This window comes from Phaethon aethereus (assembly GCF_964289735.1).
Source record: "Phaethon aethereus genome assembly, chromosome: 6".
NCBI classification, from domain to species: domain Eukaryota; kingdom Metazoa; phylum Chordata; class Aves; order Phaethontiformes; family Phaethontidae; genus Phaethon; species Phaethon aethereus.
Window position 1 is genome coordinate 28,385,787 of NC_138580.1, and position 7,775 is coordinate 28,393,561.

Genomic DNA, 7,775 nt, shown 5'->3' on the forward strand with positions numbered 1-7,775 from the left:
AATTTCACGCAGTGGAACGGGAAAGCACTTCAGATCATACCACGAGCTTTGGATTATTTTACTTTTGTATTTTTTTCTACTGAGATCTATTAATTAGGACCTTTGACTAGACTGGAGAAAAAAAATCTTAGGAAAATAAACTCCAGGGAACAATCTCAACTTGGGCAAAAGAGCAAATTAGCTCATGGGTGACTTTTGTCTTCTTTTCTGATGATATTTGCTCTTTCAAGGCTTGGGAGTCTGTTTCATGTTTACCAAAATAAAAGCTATAATATTACTGAAATCAAAGTCCTTATAAGCAATTTAGGACTGTGTGCAACAGTTTTCTTCTTCAAATAGTCATGGATTACATAGTCCTGCGTGTGAAATTTCTCTGGAGAGAATGGCACAGCCTGCACACTTGCCCTGAATTTCCAGCATTTTATCCTGCCAAGAGCGGCACACAAGACTGGCCGCAGTGCCCTTCTCCTGCCAGAGGGTTGTAGTTGCTGTCACCCTCACGCTCTGGGAGGAGCACTGGAACACAGAGTCCCTTGCTCCAAAGTGATCCTAAATGAAACCTGGTGCAGCAGACAGGAGGTATTCACATCCAGCATTTTTGTTTGAGGCCTGTTCTGAATACATAGACTTTTCTTTAAAATATGATGCTTGAATTTAGTAATGAGCAGCACACGTTAAAAATTACTAGGCCAGTTTCCAATACACTCCCTCCTGGTGAGACGTACTGTATGCGGTAGTGTCAGATCGCTTGATTACCGTAGCACAGATGAGTCCCATGACACTATCTGTATTACCAGGAAAGAAGTGTCCAGGAAACAAAACCTTGAACCACATTCAGTCCTGGTGTAAGCTCCTGCATCTTCATTTTCTTTGATTATTTATTTTGCAGCCCGCAGTACAAGCCTAATCAGAATTCCCTATTCTCTATTACAAGCCTAATCAGAATTCCCCTATGTTATATGCTTATATAACAGCTTTCTCCACTCCCCCTCTCCTTCTGTAGGCTTTACTTTTACAACAACAACAAAAAAAAAAGTATGCAAATATTCGTCTAAAAATGCAAGTTGCATAATCCTTGCTACCTGTTAGGGGATATGGGGCAGTGGGAGACTGCAGTTTGAGCAATCAGGGCAAGTACAGAGAACCTAAAGACACGGAAGTTCTGTCTGATGACACTAAGTCTGACTTTGGGCATAGTTAAATCAACATACAAGGTGTTTGGGACATTATTTGTCACAATTTTATCTTCTCTTTCTTGCTATTTGGACTCAGCACCTCTACGCATCTGACTGTTTTTAAACAGCCAGTGGGTGATTTTCCGCATTCTTTCAGCTCTCAAAGTTAGATCACTGAAGCTATTTTCCTTGGATGGGTTTCATCCATATGGACTTTTGACTATCTATCTTCTTTATCTGGTTTCCTGCCAGCATGAACATTTTTGTCAAGGGACCTCCCTCCTGTAGAGGTGCAAGTGTTGTAGGTGGGTGCTGGGAGGTGTCTAATTAAGTGTCTTCTGTGAAGTAACCAGAGGTGTCAAAGAAAAGAAATTCAAGTTACTCTGAAAATGACCTTCACTGTCAGTAGCAAATGTGAGACAAACTGCAAGCTCAAATGTCTGCTTTCTTGTGAGAAGTTTTAGTAAGAACATAGAAATTCAGTCAGTGAAGAGATGAGAAAGACCCTGGTGCCAGCAAACTGGGAAAGTTTATACAGTGTGGCTCAATCACTCCTGCTCGCTCATATTAGAGGTACAGAAGTTACAGTTTTGCAAGAGTCCTAGGAGATTACATGGTTCTCAAGAAACTAAAACATCCAGTAAAAGTAAATTTGCCCTAACTACTGCTTTCAGAGAGAGTGCTTCCTTCTCCTCCCTTTTCTCTCCATCTTACAAAACCAACGTGGCCAAATTTATGATTTGTAGCGAGAGGCCCTAGTTTAAATTTAGAGCTATAGGAAGCCATTTAAACGTTCAGCACAAGAAAAACTGGCTGACGCAGTCATCAAGGGTTTAATGGGCAGCACCAAAGCTAGCACATAAAGTATCCAGCATTTCAAATAGCTCATTCACAAAATCAATGTACTACATTCTGGAGGGAGTCAAATCCTGTTTGCCTTTTCGGAGTTGTCACACTGAAGCCAATTGGATTACTCATTTGTTTGAGGCAAGCAGGATTTAACCCTCCAAGAAACAAAATGGATTTGCTAAATGAAAAGGATTGGTTTTTTCTATATAATGCTGTGTTTAAAAAAAATAATACAAAAGGCATCTCTCTTCCCTCTTTTTTTTTTTTTTTTGGTGTAATATGAGCAAGAAGCTGAACGGGACTCCTCTGTGCCCTATGCGTCTTAATTTTAGTTGCCAGCTTCTTTGCCTTGCCATGTTTAAATCTGCATGCTAATGCTAACGGATGGTTTTCAGTATGCAGGCCATACTGGGCTGAATGGTTTTTGTAGGGTGGAGCTGCTATCTTGCTTTGGTGTTCGAGACGGGGCATACTCTTTGGTCTCAGATCCAGACTAATTTGCGGTGGATTTAAAGTGGTGCATAGTTTCTGATTTGGCAGTGCTAGAGGCTGGTGAACCAGCTGCAGGCTTTTGCCGTTGTTGGGATGTGCCGATACTGGAAAATACGCTGCCTATGGTGATGGCTCACAAGAGAACAGATCAAGTGTTTGACCCTTTCTTGAAAATGAAATCATAGAATCATAGACTTATAGAATAGTTTGGGTTGGAAGGGACCCTTAAAGGTCATTTACTCCAACCCCCGTGCAATGAGCAGGGACATCTTCAACTAGGTCAGGTTGCTCAGGGCTCCATCCAACCTGACCTTATGGTCTCTGATTCTTACCCATGAGCTTTGAACCCACTCATGGCTATTCTTCAGAGACAGCTCTTCACACTCTATCCTTGATGTAGAGGGCAATGCCTCCTTGCCTCCTTCCTCACCTGTCCCTTCTGAACAGCCTGGAGCCATCAATAGGTGCAATCCCAGTCATGGGATTCATCCCCCCAAGTTTCAGTAGTGCAACTAGGTCATAGCTTTCTAACAGCACGATGGCTTCCAACTCCTCCTGTTTGTTGCCCATGCTGCTTGCATTGGTGTAGAGGCACTTCAGCTGGGCTGTCGGCTGTGTCACTTTCTTAGAGGAATACCCCTTAATTCCTTTGAGGTATTTCACTGGTGTTTCCCTCTTGGCTCTTATTACCTCAGGAGCCCCTGGGTCATCTGCATAAGACTTCAGGTGTGCTGCAGCATAGCCAGCACATCTCAAAGCAACAGCCTGAGGGCCCTCACTAGCACTGCGTCCCCCTAACCTTGGTGTGTCATCCCACAGCTTGTCACGGGAAAGCCTGATATTATCCCCCTTCCCCATTCAAGAAATGAAGCTTGCATTCAAGGTCTTAGTCTGCGTGAGCTCTGCATTTGGATTCATTCAGCACAGAAGGAACCTCTCTGGCAAAGTAGACAGTCAGGCAACAGGTCCTGTTATACTGAAAGAAATTTCATCCCCTGAGTCAGTGTGCATGAGGGAGAAATGTTGCCCTTCTAGGAATGGACAACTTCTGCATGTCTGGAGTTAAAGAAATTGCAGCCACATTGCACTATATCTCTCACCTTTCACCATCCCTCCTGAACACCCAAGACAAGAGTCACTGAGCAATCCTAGATTTCTATGATCTTCCTGGAAGATGCACATTGTTCCAGGTGCGTCCTCTTTCATGGTCAGTGTACACTGGGCTTCTGCTCATGAGGTCTGCTGCAGTGCAGCAGCCCCTGGTTTGAGAAGCTGGGGTCTGTACAGGCAGTAGGAGACAAATCTAGTCCTTCCCCTCTCTACTTTTACAGAGGCAGGGAGGGGCAACCTCTCTGAGACAAACCTGGTGGGCAGGGTGATGCCAACCAGGACCACATCCAAGCAAGACAGCTTGCCTGGTAGTCTCTGTATTTATACCCTTATGTGGCTCAATCTTCTTCCCATTTTTTGCTAGAGCTGTGTTCTATCATGAACTTGCTCCTCTTAGTACTTACAGTCTGTTCTGAAACCTGAAACCCTGAGCATAAACTTGGAGCAGCATTTCTATCACATATAATGAAAATTCTCTATGGGGTAGGAACCTTACGGTAATGTCAGATTTATGCTTCTTCTTAAGACATTCAAATGAGTGAGATGAGAGTCTGGCAGTATTATAAGGTCCTTTGTTTGGAAGGTCCCACACAGATACAGAAGTGCTTCTCTTCTGTCAATATATGTAACAGGAGTTTCACAGGGAGAGGAACAGACTGCAGGCTTTCAGTATGAATGTTTCTGAATCTGATCAGTATGAATCTGTTACTGACTGTAATGCTGTCTCCGATTTAGTTTTTCTTCCTTCCCCAATTCAGAAAGACTCAACAGAGGAGTGGCTTCATGGCAGATAGTCTCTTCAATCAATGCTAAAAGGTTTTGGATGTTATGACTGTTCTTACCAAGGCTAAAATTCAATGCAGGAGGAGGCAGCCTATAGGGGGAAGAGATTTACATGCCCATTAGTTCTCTACATAAATCTGTCTCCTTCCTGAAAAACAGCTGGGATCTCCACAGACCCAGGGTAGCTGTAAGACACAGAGGGTAAAAGATTTATTATTTCTTTTAATACTTTATCAATGATGTTATTTATCTGTCAAATGACAGACCTCTTGGTTGCAAGGATTTCATGTTCAACCAGACTGCCTGAAAAGTTTGCAATCTACTATGCAAATAAGAGAAGGAGAGAAAAGTTTGCTCAGGAATGTCTATAACCCATGAAACAAAACCCACTCTGTCAAGGAGCTGCTCCTCTGAGTCCAGCTACTAACAGTCTACACAACAGATTGATAACCTCTCTTTTCCCCTCCAGAAGGCCTCTGTTATACATGTGCTGGTACCAATGAGGAGCAAAAGACATTAACTGAGAATCAAATGAGGTCAAAGATGGGTGTTCTGAATGAACTGAATGATCAAACTGTGCTGCAAGCTGAATTCAGGTTAGTGTAATAGATCCCTCGGACTACACCACTTTTTCATGTTGCTGCACAGGTAGCCAAAGCCTAAGGCTTCTGTTGCTGAGGAACAGACAGTGCAGATTGCTTATACCTCGGTTGTACTAATTATTTTTGCCCAGCTGCTGCAGAAAGCATCTGCCCTGTGATGACAGTCCAGGTTGTCACATCGTCAGACAAGGTATCAGGAAAAGGCAGCTTTCCTCCCATGAATCTCTAAACACTTCAGAGACAGAGGTAAAGTTCAGTCAGGACAAAAGCTCCCATCTTGTCATGATGAGTGTTATAGTGTTGGCCTGTGGATTTTCCACCATTAGTGAGACAAGGCAGCAGGAAAGGCTGGTCCTTGCTTCAAAGGAACAAGGAAAGCACTGTGTGTAAGGCCATGCAGCAGCTGGTGGGAGCAAGAACAGAGGCTCTGTAAAATGTGGGAGATGTTCTACTCAGCTGGACGCTGTACTCAGTCCTCAGACAGTTACATGAGGAGAGAGCCGTGCCCACCCACAGCCAGCATCGAGGGCGCTCCTGGGACAGGTTCTTGCCCAGCTGAGTACTGACCGTCCCTGCAGCCTGGGCAGGGCTCAGGCATTTGCCCCCACAGGGTTTCCCTTCTCAGCTCTGCTGCCCCGAGGCACGGAGGCACCAGCCGCTGTACAGGCAAAGCCCTCTCAAGATTGGCCTCATCTACATTCAAAGCCAGACACGAGCAATGCTGCCTAGGGATTGTATTAAACTGTTTGCTTTTTCTTTTAATCTTTGCCAATGTATCTTCGAATGCAGCAGAAATGCCTGTTATTCTTGGACCTTACTAGTGTCCTTAGGCTCCTGTAAATTACAGGAAGGGTGAGCGACACAAGACTGTGCACTATCTTCTAAAGAGGCTTTTTATTATTGCAGTGCCAAGCTAGAAAAGAGCAAAGCAGGCAGTGACTATTATTTGAGGAGCTGTGCTGTTCAAGGCTTGAAAAGGGTTGCTCTGAGCCATTGTCAAATGACCCCTGCTTTCAGTGCGGCTGGCTGGATATTCACTAGTATAGGGCTGCTGGGCTGAATCCAGACCTAAGTCTTGAGAACAGGGCTGCTGTGAAGAGTGACACGCAGCTTTTTTCTACATGGGCATATCAAGACATATCAATAGTCAGGAGTAGCTTAAAAAAAAATAAAATAGGTCAGAGTATTTCTATTTTAAGAACTCAACAAGAAATAAAGAGGTGCAGCTTGGTTTTTCTGGTTTGCATTTCAACGTTTGTGAGGAGTGTCACGGTGATGGTGCCAGAGCTGAGTTGGCAGCCTCAACTCCAGGTGCTGCCCGCAGCCCAGCCGCTGGCAGGCTCCCGCGCCCGGAGCTCCCGCTTCCTGGGGAGTAACGGTACACTTAGGAAATTGTTCGCAATACGTAAGAAATGCTCTTACAGTTTCTGCTTTGTTCATGCTAAATACCTGCCAGGCTGCTCTGGAATAAAATAAAGCACAGTATCAGATCAAATTCACTAATAGCAAAATCCTATTAACTCTGCATTTTCTCACCATATAAAGGCTAGTCATGGGATCCTCAGTAACAGTAGTCTCATTCTGCAGAGCAGATCTTATTTTACATTCTTGGGGCCAGACATGCAGTTGATGTAGGTAAGTATATCTCCAGGTTGTAGCTACCCTGACTTATCCTAGCTGCAATGCTGACCCTCTGTTAATTGCATGTTACAGTTCTCTGGAATTTCTCTTGCCACAGACTGCAATAAAAAAGCATTTTCTGGTGGTGAAAGGTCAGTAAACAGATCTGAGATGAAACAATCTCTTTGTGGTTATGGTTATGCTTTAAAAATGATTTTGTCCTTCCACAAACATAAGTGGTCTGCCTGAGATTTGAGCAAAAATGCTTGTGTACAATGACTACAAATAAAACTATAAAGCAAATTGTTTCCATTTCTAAGCACAATTGTTATTCCTGATTTTAAATCTGTCTATCTGCAGGCAATTCATCCTCATAGGAGCTGCTCATGGTTATTTGCCTATTTCCTTCCCTCGTGGCTTACAAGACCATCCCCAGGGCAATGCCTGTTAATTTCTGGTTTAGCTTGGTTTAAATAGCCCAGTTATTCAGCAAACCCTTAGACAGACAGAACTCGATTTCTGGACTTGCTTTTCCTCAAGTCAGCTGCAATCAGGCTGAAGGTGAAGAGCCTGTAATCATTTAAGTGCAATATCAATTTACAGGCCTGTGCCTGCATCCTTCCTGGAGCTGGGTGGTTTGGCAGGGGAAGACGTGTCCCTGGTGGCGGGGCAGGGGCAGAGAGCCACTGCAGCTGGTACAGAAGAAGCTTATCTTCCTAGCCTGAACTGGTCTACTTTTTCATAGAGCACTGTCATTCTTTCAACATCTGCTGTTCGCGTGAGAAATGCTGAACCAACAGCCCGGGGGCCATAGACTTGTGTCTCCCTACAAGGGGCAGCAGCAGGACAAGCACCCTTGGCCCACCTGGCCTGGAGGGTTTGTCCTGAGGCCAGCCAGCGTGGGCCACCCTCCAGACTGTTTGCTCGCAGGGAGCTACACAACAGCCTGTGGCAGTGACGGGCAGTCCGGCAGACCAGCAGCACACCTGAGCTGCTCTGAGCATTGGGATACTCCGTGCCTTCGGTGTCTCTTCTTTGCCTGCCAGGATGCTCCCTTCCTTTTACGCTCCGTTCTCCTGGAGGCACATGTGGGAGAGGCTCAGACACAGACCCTGAGAATGGCAGATACTGTCCCATCTAAACC